Source organism: Vespa velutina, chromosome 7 (assembly GCF_912470025.1).
Source record: "Vespa velutina chromosome 7, iVesVel2.1, whole genome shotgun sequence".
Classification (NCBI taxonomy): Eukaryota; Metazoa; Arthropoda; class Insecta; order Hymenoptera; family Vespidae; genus Vespa; species Vespa velutina.
Window position 1 is genome coordinate 8,836,662 of NC_062194.1, and position 15,237 is coordinate 8,851,898.

The 15,237-nt window shown below is 28.1% G+C and overlaps 1 protein-coding gene across 5 annotated transcripts in view; it reads left to right on the forward strand.

Annotated features, from left to right (window-relative positions):
• LOC124950570 (protein tincar) overlaps positions 1-15,237 on the forward strand; it is a 227,336-nt gene that overhangs the window by 165,272 nt on the left and 46,827 nt on the right. For all 5 annotated transcript variants that reach the window (XM_047497455.1, XM_047497454.1, XM_047497457.1 and 2 more), the window contains one exon: positions 7,203-7,333. The gene's annotated coding sequence lies outside the window, so the exon portion shown is untranslated. The remainder of the gene's footprint in view (positions 1-7,202; positions 7,334-15,237) is intronic.

Genomic DNA, 15,237 nt, shown 5'->3' on the forward strand with positions numbered 1-15,237 from the left:
ATAAAATTTCAATCATTTTCATTTCCGCATATGCAAGCAATGAAATCGTTAAATATTCGAAATAATTTGTTAAACTTTTTATAATTTAGTCTTATTTATTTGTTTCTTTTCTTTTTTAGAAATTTTTAGGCACAAAATATTGGATTATCATATAAAGGCAAATATTAAAATGCCTAATTGAAAAATTATATATTATTATTGTATATTAATAGTTTTTTATAAAGTTTAATGAAGAACTTATCTATTCAATTATACTAATTCAATATTCTTTTTCTATTTTTTTTTTTTTTTTTTATATATAAAATTAATATTAATATACTTAATTGAAAAATTATACTATTATTATATATTAATTGTTTGTTCAGTTTTTTTTTAAATTTAATAAAAAACTAATCTGTTTCGTTAAGTGTCACACTAAGCATTAAACTCGTTTGATTATTAATACATTATAATTCTGCGCAACAATATCTATTTAAAGATTCAAGATGGGAGAGTGAAGGGGGAGGGAAAAGAAAACAACTGTGATCGTTTCAAAAATCGCGATTTTTTATTTTTTATATTCTTTTAATACTTAAATTCTCAAAAATACGTATCTAAATAATATCATCGAAATTCAAACTGTTAACGGAGTTAATATCTAATGGAATTGTGTGCGGTTACTATTCGCATTGTACGTTACTGTTAAATTTTAAACGGGTTTTTTTGATCGAAATTACATTCTCTGAACTAGACGCGTAAGATACTGTAATAAATTTTTATTTGATTAACTTAAAATTTTTATCGAATGTTTCGAACGATATTGTCATCGGTCACATGGATCAATCTTAAAATTTTTTTCGATTAAAAAATTACTTTTTATCGGAAAGTTTAAAAAGCTGAACATTTTTTAGTTTTATTAATTTTCTTATTTCTCTTATTTTTCTTTTTTTTCAAAACTATTTTTTAAAAATCCAACTGTATAATGTTAATCAACTTTTCTAAGTCAAACTACAAACATCATCATCATAGAGCTTCCTAATAGTGACATCGACGATGTTTTTCTTGCATTTTATCTGTTTATGATAAAAAGTCATTACTCGGCTTGAAAATGAGATTCAGTGTGAACCGAAAATGTTACAGGTGACAGGGAACATATTAAATATATATTTCTTTCTTTTCTTTTTCTTTTATTTATATTATCCTCTTGTTTTCTACCTTTTTTTTTTCTTTTTTTTTCTTTCTTTTTTCTTTTTTTTCTATTTTTTTCTTCCTCTATCTTCAAATTAATCATTTTGAAGTTGATCGTAGTTATTGTGGAATACTTCCATACGAATCTGTATACGATAGTAGCTCTGTATCAGTAATTATTACAGCCACACATTTGACAGTATAGTAAATAAATTAGCAGACATTTAGGACTTTTTCTCTGAATGATAATTTATGACTATTTTCCCTTCTTTAAATTCTAAGAGATAAACTAAATGTTATCTGAGATTTAAGCATCTTCTTTGTATAGATTTTGAAATTTTTCAAGCATTAAAATAAATTTAATAGTAATAGAAATGAGAACAAAGGATTCGTGCATTTTGCGTTTGATCTTGAGCCTATCTGTTGAAATAGTAATTTTTTCTTTTTTCATTTGTTACGGTACAACGGACTTCGTATGAAATTATTAAAAAAATATTCAGAACGGAAATTTCAAATCCAGCTCCGATCAATGAAAAATTGATCCAGCCATTTTTCCATATACTGTTTTACAAAACAATTCTTTTTTATTTTTACCTCGATTTTTTTCTGTTGTTCTCGTGAATAAGTTTGTTTGGAGAGTAGCATTCTGAATTTCGAACAATATCAAATCTAAAAGATCTGACTATTGCAAGTTTTATAATATTTTGCATTGTTTTATAATACATTGAAACCAGCGCGAGTCTCAGTCAAGTCATTTACGTAATTATATGAATGTATTATATATTGTAATTCAAAAAGTGACGGCTCATTTTTCTTAAAGCTTCAATATTTAGAGCAGAAAAATATATTTGCAAAAGTAAATACATGAGAAATTATAATATTAATATTAAAAAATAACCTTAAATTTTTGTTTACTAAAAAAAAAAGAAAATAATTGTTTCCTATGAAATTTCACTCGGGCTTTCTGAATGAAATGATCCATGATTCAGTTATGGCCCAAGTAAACAAAAAAAAACTTATGAACGTAGCAAAAAAAAATGATTTCTTTTGCTTAAAACTTCTAATGTAATGATTATATAAATAAAAAAATGTTGAACATTCTTCGTGAAATTACTTATCACATTTCACACATCGAATCCGCTCATTTTGTTTCGATGTCTTATAACCATTTCATTCATTGTTATCTTCTTCCTTAAAACTTTTTTCAGCTTTTTAAATTAGAAAATCTGAAAATTTTCATCCTCAGAGGAATTTTCCGTAAGGAAGATGTTTAAGTTTTCCTAAATTTTTAGCACATTTTGTTAGTTTTGTAGCTTGAAACGTCTCCAACATTTTCTAATTTGTTGAACTGCACAGGATGACGTACTGGGAATTAATTTTATTTAGCATTGCGTCTGGCGTGACTGTCACTGTCTTTTTATTAATTGCTTGCAAACAACCAGGTGAGATAGATTCTGGTTCTTTATTTTCCTTTGTATATTCTTCACAATGATATGAGACACACATTGTTCTGGTTGTTGTTCTTCATTTAGGAAAGTGCATAATAGAGCTTCGTCATTAAAATAGATTAACACAAGGAATAATAATCCACTATCTCCTTAACCAGCCGAGTTTAAATCATAAAATTGTAAAAATTTTATGATGGATCAATTATCTCCGAAAAATATCGAGTCATCCCAACCGGAGAGTCAAGGAATGATGATTGCCATTCTTTTTTTTGTTTTTAATAATATTATAACAATATCTCGTCGCACGACTATAAACATAACATTTAAATAGTATATTAATGCACTGTATTCAAAAGTCATTATTTTTTTTGTAAATTGTTAGTAAATTATGATTTAAAGAAAACGCAAAAAATTTTCGAAATTATTTAATTAATATTTATATTACAAATAACTTAACCAATTTCTTAATTGAAAGCAAACAAATAATATTATTTATAATTTTTGTTAATAATTTTAAATCCTACGATTAAAAATATCCGAATATTAAACTGTATTTACAAAATATTATACCAAGTAATATCGTCTTCCACAAAGCCGTTTTATTCAGAATTATCCTAACTGTATTTAGATTCACTCAACATTTATTTTATTATTGAATAGAATTTTCTAAACAAAGACTATTGTAGAATTAGTTTGGTGCAAGACAAATTGCAACTACATTATACTACCGGATGAATATTGGTCCTTCCAGTTGGATTATAGGAAGGTTATAACATTGTATTTCACGCGACCAAACAGAAATTTTTTTTCCATGAAAACTCACCCTGAATTCATATTTAAGTATTACAAAGGTTGATTCATACCGACGAAAAAGCTTTCCGATAAGAAAGCTTTTCTCTCGTAAAACGACATCTCTTTCCATCAGAAAAAAGCGACGAAAGCAAAGAAATAATGGACGTAGCTTTTCGTAGAGCAAAAAGCACGCTCAAATACATTCTTTCTTTTTCTGTGTGTGTGTTATATATATATATATATATATATATATATGTATGTGTATATATATATATATACACATACATATACGTATGTATGTGTGTATCTATGTATCTATCTCTCTTATAAGAATTCAGAAAAGCGAACGATATTGCAACGATTCAAAAGCACGAGTTTAATCGCTTGGAAGAAGAGACACGCGAATTTACGGTTTCAATTTAGGAAAAGGAAGCAAGTAGCAAACCAGGGACATATAGAAGATTTCTAACTTTTTCAAAATAAGAATATCGAATCAACATTCCACAATGTTCTCACGCGTTACGAAAAGTGTACCAATCCCACTTTCCAAATCCATCTTAGTAAAATCTTCTTCTTGAAGCTTTCGCGACGGTTTCTTTCGAATCTATCTTTCTTTCTCTTGCTTCTTTCTTTATTTTTTTTTTTTTTTCCTTTCCCTCGGAACGTTTGCGTTAAATCGTATTTTGCGAATTTTTCGAAGTGGAATCGCACTTGTATGTTAGATGAAAGAAACGGAAAGGAAAAGAGACTTTGAAAAGTAAGGAAGAGAGAGAGAGAGAGAGAGAGAGAGAGAAAGGAGAGAAAAGAGAGTCAAAAAGAAATATTACGAGAAATCGCAAGCACGGCAAAATTCCAAAGCTCCCACTCGATTTCCCGAGAGCTTTCGCTTTCAAACTTTATTTCTCTCTCTCTCTCTCTCTCTCTCTCTCTCTCTCTTTCTCTCTTTCTCTGTCTCTCTATCTCTCTCACTCTCTTTTTTATTTCTCTTTCTCTTTTATTTTCTTTCTCTTCCCACAGAATTTCCGAGCTTTCTTTCCTGCGGATGAATATAATTCATCCTCGAGTTGGCAAAATAATAACCGGCCCAAAAGAGAAAGACAAAGAGAAAGAATTAGAGGGAGAGAGAAAGAAAGAGAGAGAAAGAAAGAGAGAGAGAGAGAGAGAGAGAGAGAGAGAAAGAGAGTGAGAGAGAGAAGGGAATTAATCACGATCTTTGTTTTCGTAGAGCTTTACGCGAAGCTTTTCCCGAGGGTGGATCGAAAACTCGCCGGTCGTAAATAGTATGCTAGAATTCCTTTGATAAATCGATTAACGAATTTTTACTTTCTTTTTCTTTTTTTTTCTCTTCTTTTCTTTTCTGTTATTTTTTATTTTTTTTTTTTTTTTTTTTTTTTTTTTTTTTTTTTGTTTTTTGCTTATCTTCTCTACTTTGACTCTTAATTTCATTTGAATCTAATTTTTAATAATACGACGATAAATTCAACTATCATATTGTATTAAAAAATGTTTTCACATAGTCGTTACATTTTATGTAATAAATGATTTGTAAATGTAAAAATTGTTATGTTTTATATATATTAATGAAATATATTATCACCATTATTTTTATTTTTCAGTTAGTTAGTTATTTTTAGCTAATTAGTTATTTAGTTAATTATTTTCAACTAGTTATTTTTCAACATAATAATATATTAATAAAATATATTATTACTATTGGTACATAATTACTTTACCATTTTTAATTATGGAAACAATTAAGTTGAAACAGTGTTTTCTTTTCTTCACTGTCTCTCTTTCTCTCTCTCTCTCTCTCTCTCTCTTTCTTTCCCTCTCTTAGTTTTCTTTCGGGATTAAACGATTAGAGTTATGGTTTTAAAAAGTTTTCAATTACGTGATGTTAAAGATATAATTTTTTTAAATATTTTTGTTGTTTTTTACATAAACATTTTTTACATCGTACAGCTGAAGGCACGGATAAAAAATTGATAAGACGGGAAAAAGTTTGAATAGCATTACGCGATCCCATCCACCGATAGAAAGCGGTAATCAGACTAATGGTCGACTGTTATCTACTTCTCTTACCACTGGTTATCTTCCTCTTAACCGAACGAACAGACAACTACCGGAAGAGAGTGAGAAAGATATATATATATATATATATATATATATAGAGAGAGAGAGAGAGAGAGAGAGAAAAGGAGATATAAAGAGACAAGTTATCTTTTTATATTCCCTATATTTATTTTATCGCACCGTCGTACCGTCATCACATTCAATCTCGATGATTTCAATGACCTATCAATGTATTTCTCGAAGTCTTCACTATCTATCTTTTCTATTTATTTTTTGTAAATAAAAAAATTTATTCTTTATTAATAAAAAGAAAATAAATTTACATAAAATGAAAAAATTTTCTTTTTAAATGAAATTTTTGTTTTTAAATTAAAGGTTTTTAAGTAAAAAAAATAAATTTTTATTTTAAAAAAATCACATCGTCATCGCTTACTCAACCAACCGCAAAAATATAATTAATTTATTCTGCCTTTCTATTTATATTGATTACAAAACAATTAAATAATTAATTAATCAATCTTTTTCTTTTGCTATTTGTTCATTAGAAATGAAAGGTAATTTTTACATTATTTCAATAGGATAACAAAATTTTCACTCTGTTAGTAAATAAAATCAACTTTTTGTATCTGCGTGAGTATATATTTGTTAACGTATACATGTGTATATACAATATATATATGAGAGGTAGGTAAGGAGTAGCTCAGAAAAGTGAAACGTGTCCGATTACCACAAGTTACACGTTTCCACAGAGACAACGAAGTTACGCCTTTGGCTGGTTCACTCACGGCGAAACTGCCGTCTAATTAATCGCGCTTGTTCGATGCATACCCCAAGGCCACGGTTGAACATTAAATTTCATTGATGAAAAAGAGCCATAGTTTTGGTAATCTCTTACATCTTGGATAATCATTCCATGATTTTCGCTTCGTTTTTTTATCTTTCCTTTCTTTTTTGTTTCTTTTTGTTTTTTTTTTGTTCTTTTTTTGTTTTTTTTTTTTTTTTTTTTTTTATATATCTGAAAAAGAATCTATTTAAAAAGAAAAAGAAATTCGGCATGTTAACAAAAATTTTTTTACAAAGATTTTTTATATTTTTGATCGGAACAATTTTAATATTTATAATACATTGTAATAGAAAAATTCTATATGATATATAAACGGAGCCATATAACGGCAAGTTATTTATCCATAATATTTCTATAAATATATCCACAACATTTCATAATTTTTATTAAAATCCAGTATTTCTGTAAATAAGTTCATATAAATAAATTATAAATCTTATGAAAATTTCGATCGAGCCTACGAAAAGGTTACTTTTTCTTTGTCTTAAAAATATTTATCTTATCGAGCTCAAACTTCTCTCCTTTTCGATAAATTCGACGTTTTATCTTCGAACAATTACAGGATCTTACGTACTTTACTAACTTTACTAACTTCGAGAAAACTATCGGAAAGATGAGTTGACAATTTTCACAAGAAACTTTTCGATGAGAGGAAATGAAAATTCGTCGGTAGACGATTTGTGATAAGAGATAAATACGGGTTTGACGTTGATTGAGTAGCGCGAGAGTAGCATCATCAGGAGCAGGAGCAGGAGGAATAGCAATGACGATCTGCAAGAAGGCGCGAGATATTGTTATTGATGGTAGCTGTCTTAGTCGTCAACATCGTTTATTGAATCTTTTTCGTTAACGAGCGTATCTTTACTTTGGTGTTGCAGGCCGTGCGGTGCCGGCTTGCCAAAGATGCAAGAGCTTCGATCCAATTATCCTGAAGGAGCCTATTCAAAACAATAGACGCGCATCCCTGGATTGTTCGCAATCGCCATCAACAGCACACAGCTAGCTTTTGGTAAGCTATGAATATTCCTTCATTTTGCTTGTGTTCTCTTTTAACTTAATTTCTAGACCATCACAAGAAAATGCCAATTACGCGAGGATCTTCTTGTTGGACCTTCGAGGAAAGCTTCTTCTTCGTTGTGTTCTCTCTTTTTCTTTCTCTCTATCTCTAACTCTTTCTCTCTCTCTCTCTCTCTCTCTCTTTCTATTTCTCTACTTCTTGGCTCACCGTTATCTCTTGGTTTTCACGAGCCTTCGAGTGAGATTCTCTGATCCGAGAAGATATCTTTTGACTACTCGAAAGATTTCTTCGTTATTTTCACGAAGTTATCTTTATCATTTTATGTTTTCTGGACGAGTCCTCGCCTATGTTTTTTCTTTTTCTTTTTGCTTTTTTTTCGTTTTCTTTTTTATCTCCTAAACGTTTCTTAACATTGTTACATCATTTTTTAATTTATTGATTTGATATACCCAAGAGTAAATATTTGTTTTCTTTTATATTTGGTTTAGTTGTAACCAGGACGCAATAATAATTAAAAAAATAAGTATACGAGTTTATCTCTAATTATAATAAATAATAGGAGAATTAATAAATATGTCTTAATAATAATAAAATATGATAATGCTAATAACAATATTTTAATAGTATTTTAATAATAATAAAAATAAAAATAATAATAATAATAATAATAATAATAATAATAGTAATAATAAAATATGATAATACTAATAATAATATATTAATAGTAATATTTTAATAATAATAATAATAATAATAATAATAATAATAATAATAATAATAATAATAATAATAGTGATAATAATATTAATCATTAAGGAGTAGTGATAATAATAGAAAAGGGAGACTGACATTCAATGGATGTAACAGTTTTCATATTAGGACTTGTCTTATTGATTTTTAAATCAATATTTTTTTCCCTTTCATAAGCTTTTATAATTCAATTTTGCATTAAAGAGATTAGAAATATTTGAAATTTTAAAAATTGTCGACTGTTTAATTATTTATAACAAGGCTTCGAATGAATATAAAAGTTTTTCTTTTTTCGTGGATACTAACCATAACAATATAAAATAAAAAAATCTATCGAGAATCATTCCTAGATCAATAAAATTTACGTTCCAACGTAACAGAATGCAAACTATTTAAAATCTGGTTTTATCACGATTCCAGTCGAACGGATTAAGATTTTGAGAATTGATAATATTTCTAATATATAAATATAATTGAGAATTGATAATATTTCTAATATAATAAATTAATGATATTTCTTTTCCTTAGGCTTGATTCTATTAACTGTATCTGAAGAATTGAAAATGGAAATAGAATTAACAAAATGGCATTCAGACAATGAAAAATTTGATATTATTCGAGTTATTTGTTAATATAAAATCGTAACTACGTATCTTTTTAATTCGATTTATTTTCCACATACAATGTTTCCAGCATAATATTTCACAACTCCTCTTTAATAAATTTCAAGTTGATATATATTTGATATATATCACCGGCGGTTCACAGGTAAAATCATTAAAGAAAATGTAGTTTTGAGAATATTGTATTCAAAGTTTCAATATAATATTTACGTATGTCAGAAGATTATTCATACTTAAGAGAAATAATTGTTGAAATTGTTTGTTAAGTGAATTTCACTATTCTGCCGTATGACTTATGAGTAAGAAAACGTAGCAAATCCATTAAACCGCAAAACCTTATAAAACCGATCTTATATAACCCTTTTGGTTAGCCGCACACCATGCTAAGTTTTACAGTCTGTTGAATGCAATTTTGCAAATTTTTCAAAAAGCCAAACGTGAAGATATTCTCAAAGAATCATACACTATTGAAATATACGAAGATTCATAAAACCGATCTTTTATCTCCCTTTTTTTTCTTTTCTTTCTTTTTGTGAAATATCAAACCTTTTTAATCCACAATACCCATAACCCTACGTAAATTTTAATCTCCCAGAAATAAACTTATAATTAGAATTTAAAAAATAAAGATATATGAATGTATGCATTTAAAGTTAGACAGCATTATTATAAAAGTTTAAGAAAATTGTTTTAGATAAAAAAAAATCTAACAGAGATATCAAAATTTCTTAAGATCTTTTAAAGATTTTGGAAATCTGACCGTTGAAAGTCATCTGAAAGATTCAGAAGTAGGTAATCATCCAGGCGCGAAAGCTCGTTTTACGCGATTTCTGGAAGGCGGATAATGCCAACCCGGGTTAAAAGATCACGGAAGGTAGCGAAATTTCAACTCTCCTTTGAATATTTAAAATCCTGAATAGAGATAGTCCAATGAATTTTCCTTGGTCGACTATCAGTGTCATCCCGACAATGAATACTTTATACTGAACTTTATACACAGGCAAATCCCCTAAACCTAATTCTCTTCTTAATTTTATCACTCTATATTCTTGAAACATTGTTAGATTTAAAATTAGTTTCTAAAATTTTTAAATTAGAAATTCGCATTGATGCTTCCTACAATTTGTTAATAATCTAATTCCAATTCTCTTTCTAATTTTATATTTACTTTTATTTAAATATTTTTATTTGAAAGTTATATGTTATGATTAACGTTGATCGCTATTATAATTTTTTGTAATAAACTCTTGCATCGCAATTTCAAACGACGCGTAAAATTTTTCCACCAAAATCTTATTATCATTTCCAAATAGTGAAAAATTTCAAATTTGTCAATTCACCTCGTAAGTAAATTCATATTTATATATGCTTATCGTGCAATCGGTCCAGCTTCTCATTGTTTATCTTACACAATTTCTATTGTCCTATTGAATTGTTTACTTTAAAATAAAATTATTTCCGATAACGTCGGTTTTTTCGATTAATACGTTTACCAAAAAAAAGTGTCGATTCTTACTCGTCAATGAACCTAACGAGTACATATTTACATATACTTACATATATACACATACATATATAGGCTGGTCAATAAGTAATGTCGGTATTTTAAGTATTTTCTATCTGAATAAATAATATAAATATTTTGTAATATAAATAAATAGTGCTAGTACTAATATACTGTATTTGAGTAAATAACAAGTGCTTTGTATCTAAATAAATAACATTAATATTTTGTATAATGGAATAAATAGAAATAGTATTTTTATTAGTGTATTTACTAATATATTTATTAGTATTTTTATTAGTCTTTTTTCATATTAGTATATTTATTAATATTTTTACTGATAATTTTCTCTCTCTCTCTCTCTCTCTCTCCTATTTTTAATAGCCAAATATTAGGTTCGATATTTGAGTAAAAAATAATAATCTGTGTTACTTATTTAACTATAAAATATAGAAAATTCTGGTATTACTTATTAGCCAAACTAAAATGTGTGTCTATGTTCAAAGTCCTCTCAAAAGTTTTCCACCGAGATGTTAATTTATATTTTTTCGTGTGAGAGATGAAAAGTGGAAGATAACGAAAAAAAAAATGAGAGAGAGATAGAGGAAAAGAGAAAGGGGGAAAGAAAGAGAGAGAGAGAGAGAGAGAGAGAGAGAGAGAGAGAGAGAGAGAGTTAGTGAGAGTTAGTGAGAGTTAGTGAGAGTGAGATGAGTTCAGAGAGACGTTGAAGGACAGGACGAGAAGAGGTTTTGGAGCATCCATAAGCTCTACTCGAAAAGCTTTTTCGTTCACGGACTGCTACTTCTTTCCCTAAAATTTGATTCGTCGGTTCGTTAGAATATTCATAAATATGCGTTAAATCCCTTCATTCCTTACCCCTTATCCCGTCCCGCTCCACCCCTTTCTGGTCGACTCCTCCAATCAAAAAGTTTTCTTACCGAAACTTTTGCTCGTTGCCATAGAAAAGAAGAAACATTTTTGCGAGAGTGATACAGCTATTAAAATTCTTTCGAATATCTTCCATCATTTCCACTGAAAGATTCTCTTAAAAGAAGGTAAGCAATACAATTTCCTGAAGGAAAGAGGATTCTTTAATTGTAGCGTCTTTTATGATGCATCTGTTATCACATTAAATGCCATGGGGGTCGCTGGTAACCGGTAGTGAATTCATCTGTAGCTCCATGGAGAACATAGGTAAACGGCAACATCAAAATTAGTAGAGACACATAAAAAGAATAAATACTAATATTTATAAATTTTTCAATACTATTATCATTACTGGAATGATAAGATAATTCATTAAACCCTTTGGCTACAATATCGTGTGAGACTTGTGGTAAGGAAATCGGACCAATAAGCATCACAGATGAGAGCCGTAATAAATTGATCGGACCAAACGTAAACAATACGTGCCAGGCTTATGATTTGTAAATTGGGCCCAATGTAAACAACACGGGTTTAACTTGATTTTTCCCGATATCTTTTTATCTTAGTCGGATCAAACTCATTGTTAATTTTCTCGATATCTTTTTTCTTACTTACATATTATATTTGGCCACATACGTTCAAATATATTTTCTAAAAAATATCTTCAAAAAGAAAATTTAGCGTTGATAGACAATGAGAGTTGTGCTAACTTTGCAAATACTGATTTGATAGTGATAGTAGTGATATTTTATAACTTTTACGATAACCAATCGTTGTAAGTGACTGGTTATTGAAGATGATATCGATGATGAAGATGAGACCGCATTAATTATCAACTATCAGAGCAATGAATTTAAAAATAAAAAAATAATTAATCAAAGATTTGGAATTATATGGAGACTCATTGCATAAATGTGGCAAATATATACAAGTTAGATGCAAAGAAAAAAGACATTTTTAATATAATATTTGATAATATGTTATGGGAAAATATTGTCATGAAAACGAATCGGTATGCAGAACAAATAATAAACAATAAAAATAAGAAACACGTATTTCCTTATTTTTCCCAGAGAATCATCTGTCTAAATCTGATTAATGATGAAATGTATTTCTTTGCATTTGAAATGATTCAGAAAATCTGAGGATCATCAGTTTATGCACACGAACAAATAGGCAATCATTACTTCACGGAAACAAAATATACAATGTTCAGACGTGTATATAAAAATCAGTAGTGAACGTTCGAGCTTCTTTTATTTGACCGCAGATTTTGAGGGCGCTACAGTACATAACTTTCTTAGTAAAAAATATTGATAAAATCATTTACGTCTACAATAAGAATTCTTGACCGATTTTGATGAACAAAGTTTCATTTTAAAAATGATTCATTTGAATTTTTGAAATAGTTTTATTTTCTTTTAAACAAAATCTTGTTAAAAAATAGTATTTTATCGACAATAGTTTATCTATAAATATAAAGCTTTTTTGAAAATTCGTGAAGCATGGTCCTAGATTTAAACTTTGTCTTTAGAATGAGATCTTGTTCATCAAAATTGCTCAAGAATTACCACTGTTCTCATCATTAGCGTAAACCATTATAAAACCAGAGGAGATTAACAATCTTAAACATGATTATACACCTCAACTTATCTGTTGTAGATAATATTTCAAAATAATATGTATCGCATAATAGTACATTCATGTTTTGATGTTGTGGACCAGTCGTGTCATATTAGCGCAGCATTTAATTTGTTAAAATAGAAAGTGTTTCTCTTGTTATTCACGAGTTTGAAGATATTGTTTCTCATTTTAATATAAGCTTCATTGGATGTATAAATAATGGGTAAAAAAAATAATGTGCACAAATAAATATATAAAGTAATCTGATAAATAAGAAATTATCTTGAAAACAATGTCAATGATTTTACATGCAAATGGATATATTTAAAATAATTTAATAAATAATCATTAACAATGTTAACGCATAATATTGTTTTAATACATCTTATATATTTCATTCATCATATATTTATGCATACGCTCAAAGTATTTTAATAAATAAGTATTACTGACAATTTTAACAATCTTCAAAAGGATCGCTTGAAAGAAGACTTAGTTTTATATATTCTATACGTCATTCATACGTTATCTCGTTCAAATCTAATATTGTATTTTTTATATAGAATATTATTTTTATGTAGATTTAATTATATATATTATTTAATATATATTAATGTATATTAATATATATTATTTTATATATAAAATTTTATTTTTATATGGAATATTAGATTAATAGATATATATTATCTTTTTATGTAGAATTTTTTTTTTTCTTTTTACATACCTGCTAGTATTTTGGTGAAAGGACAGGAGCTTTTTAGGTCATAAACGAAATTAAGTGTGCATATGTATATATATATATATATATATATATATATATATATATATATGTATTTATGTACGTACGTATATATGTATGTGTGTATTCAAACATATACCCGGGATCATAAACATACTTGAATAACAGTGAAAGAAAAGTGATATACATATAGCATATATCATATTACACGCGTGTGTGTCGCGTGCGCTTGCGTGTGTATATACATATATCTATATTTTGGTGTGTGTTTGTGTGTATATATATATATATATATATATATATGCGTGTGTATATAAATGAATGTATATATATATTCTTACTCGACATACAATCACGCACGTAATAGTCCCGGTACGCAGCGCGTGGGTGGTTTTCTTCGTTCGAAGTGAATGGCGTGACGAATCCGAGGAAGAAGCTCGTAAACCCAGAACTTTACTACCCCTTGAGTTTTAAGGCCGGCACGTAGAGGTTGGTGAATCTCAGCTCGATCAAGAACCTTAGGGAATACGTACTACTTCCTAAGTTTTTCTTTTTAAGACCTTCTTCGAAAGCACTTCGAAAAGTCAAAAGGGATCGTTTAATGATCGACGATCATTGGTGCATTTAACTTTCCTCTATTTCTTTTTTCTTCTTATTATAGTAAAATTATAGTAATACATATAGGGTTATTTGTATAATATTCAAAATCAATTAAATTTTTTATTTAATTAAAAAATAAAAAGAAATACATATATTGACAGATTTGTATGACTCACTCTGTATAGAAATACAAAATTCAAATAAATTTCGATGATATTAAATGGTCTGAAAAAATCATTTCTAACATATTTTTTCATAAATAAAAAATATTGATATCGAATTTAATTTTTTATCCTTTATAAAAGTTACATATATCGATTAGTAATAAAATGTCTTGTATAAAAATACAATTCATAGAATCCCGAAAATGAAATATGACATTATTATAGGAAAAAAAATGCATACGTATATGAGTACGTTCGCGTTAATTATCATGATTGTATAAGAAAACTTTGAATAAAGAACAAATGAAAACGAGTTGAGCGTAGGAGTACTGATAAATATTTAAGCATAACCAGAACCAAGAACTCTCTCGTCCCACTCTTTCCTCCCCTTTGTCTCTCTTCCTATTTTTCTTTTCCGTCTCATTGGTACACGCGAAAAAGAATAATTCGAGTCAAGCTCGTGTATAAATAAACGGAAGCATAGGAGAGAAAATAAGATCGGATGATAAAAAGATAGGAAAAAAATGGTAAAAAAGAATGAAATAGAGGGGTGGGGGATCGTAGCATATAACGGGTAGATTCAATGGCGTGCAAGAGATAAACTGTTGAAATACCTACGTAGAGATTACTACAGGATACGATGTCTCTTGTTTTTATTCTTCAACATTTTGTTCAACCATTTGTTTCTTTTTAATGCAACGAACTACGCGTATCTTGAACGTTTCTATTTCTTAAATGTCTTATTTTATTCCGACAAATGCCAATCTTAAGTAAAACGAACTATTTCTTTTTTCTTTCTTTTCATCCTTTAATGAAGTCATTTCCAAGTAGAAATATCAACGAAATTTGCAACGACATATTTCTGTTGAATATTGAACAAATTTAATGATACAAATTTAGGATATTTTTGATATATATATCTTCTTAAATAGTTAGTAAGAATAATAACTATGGGAATAATA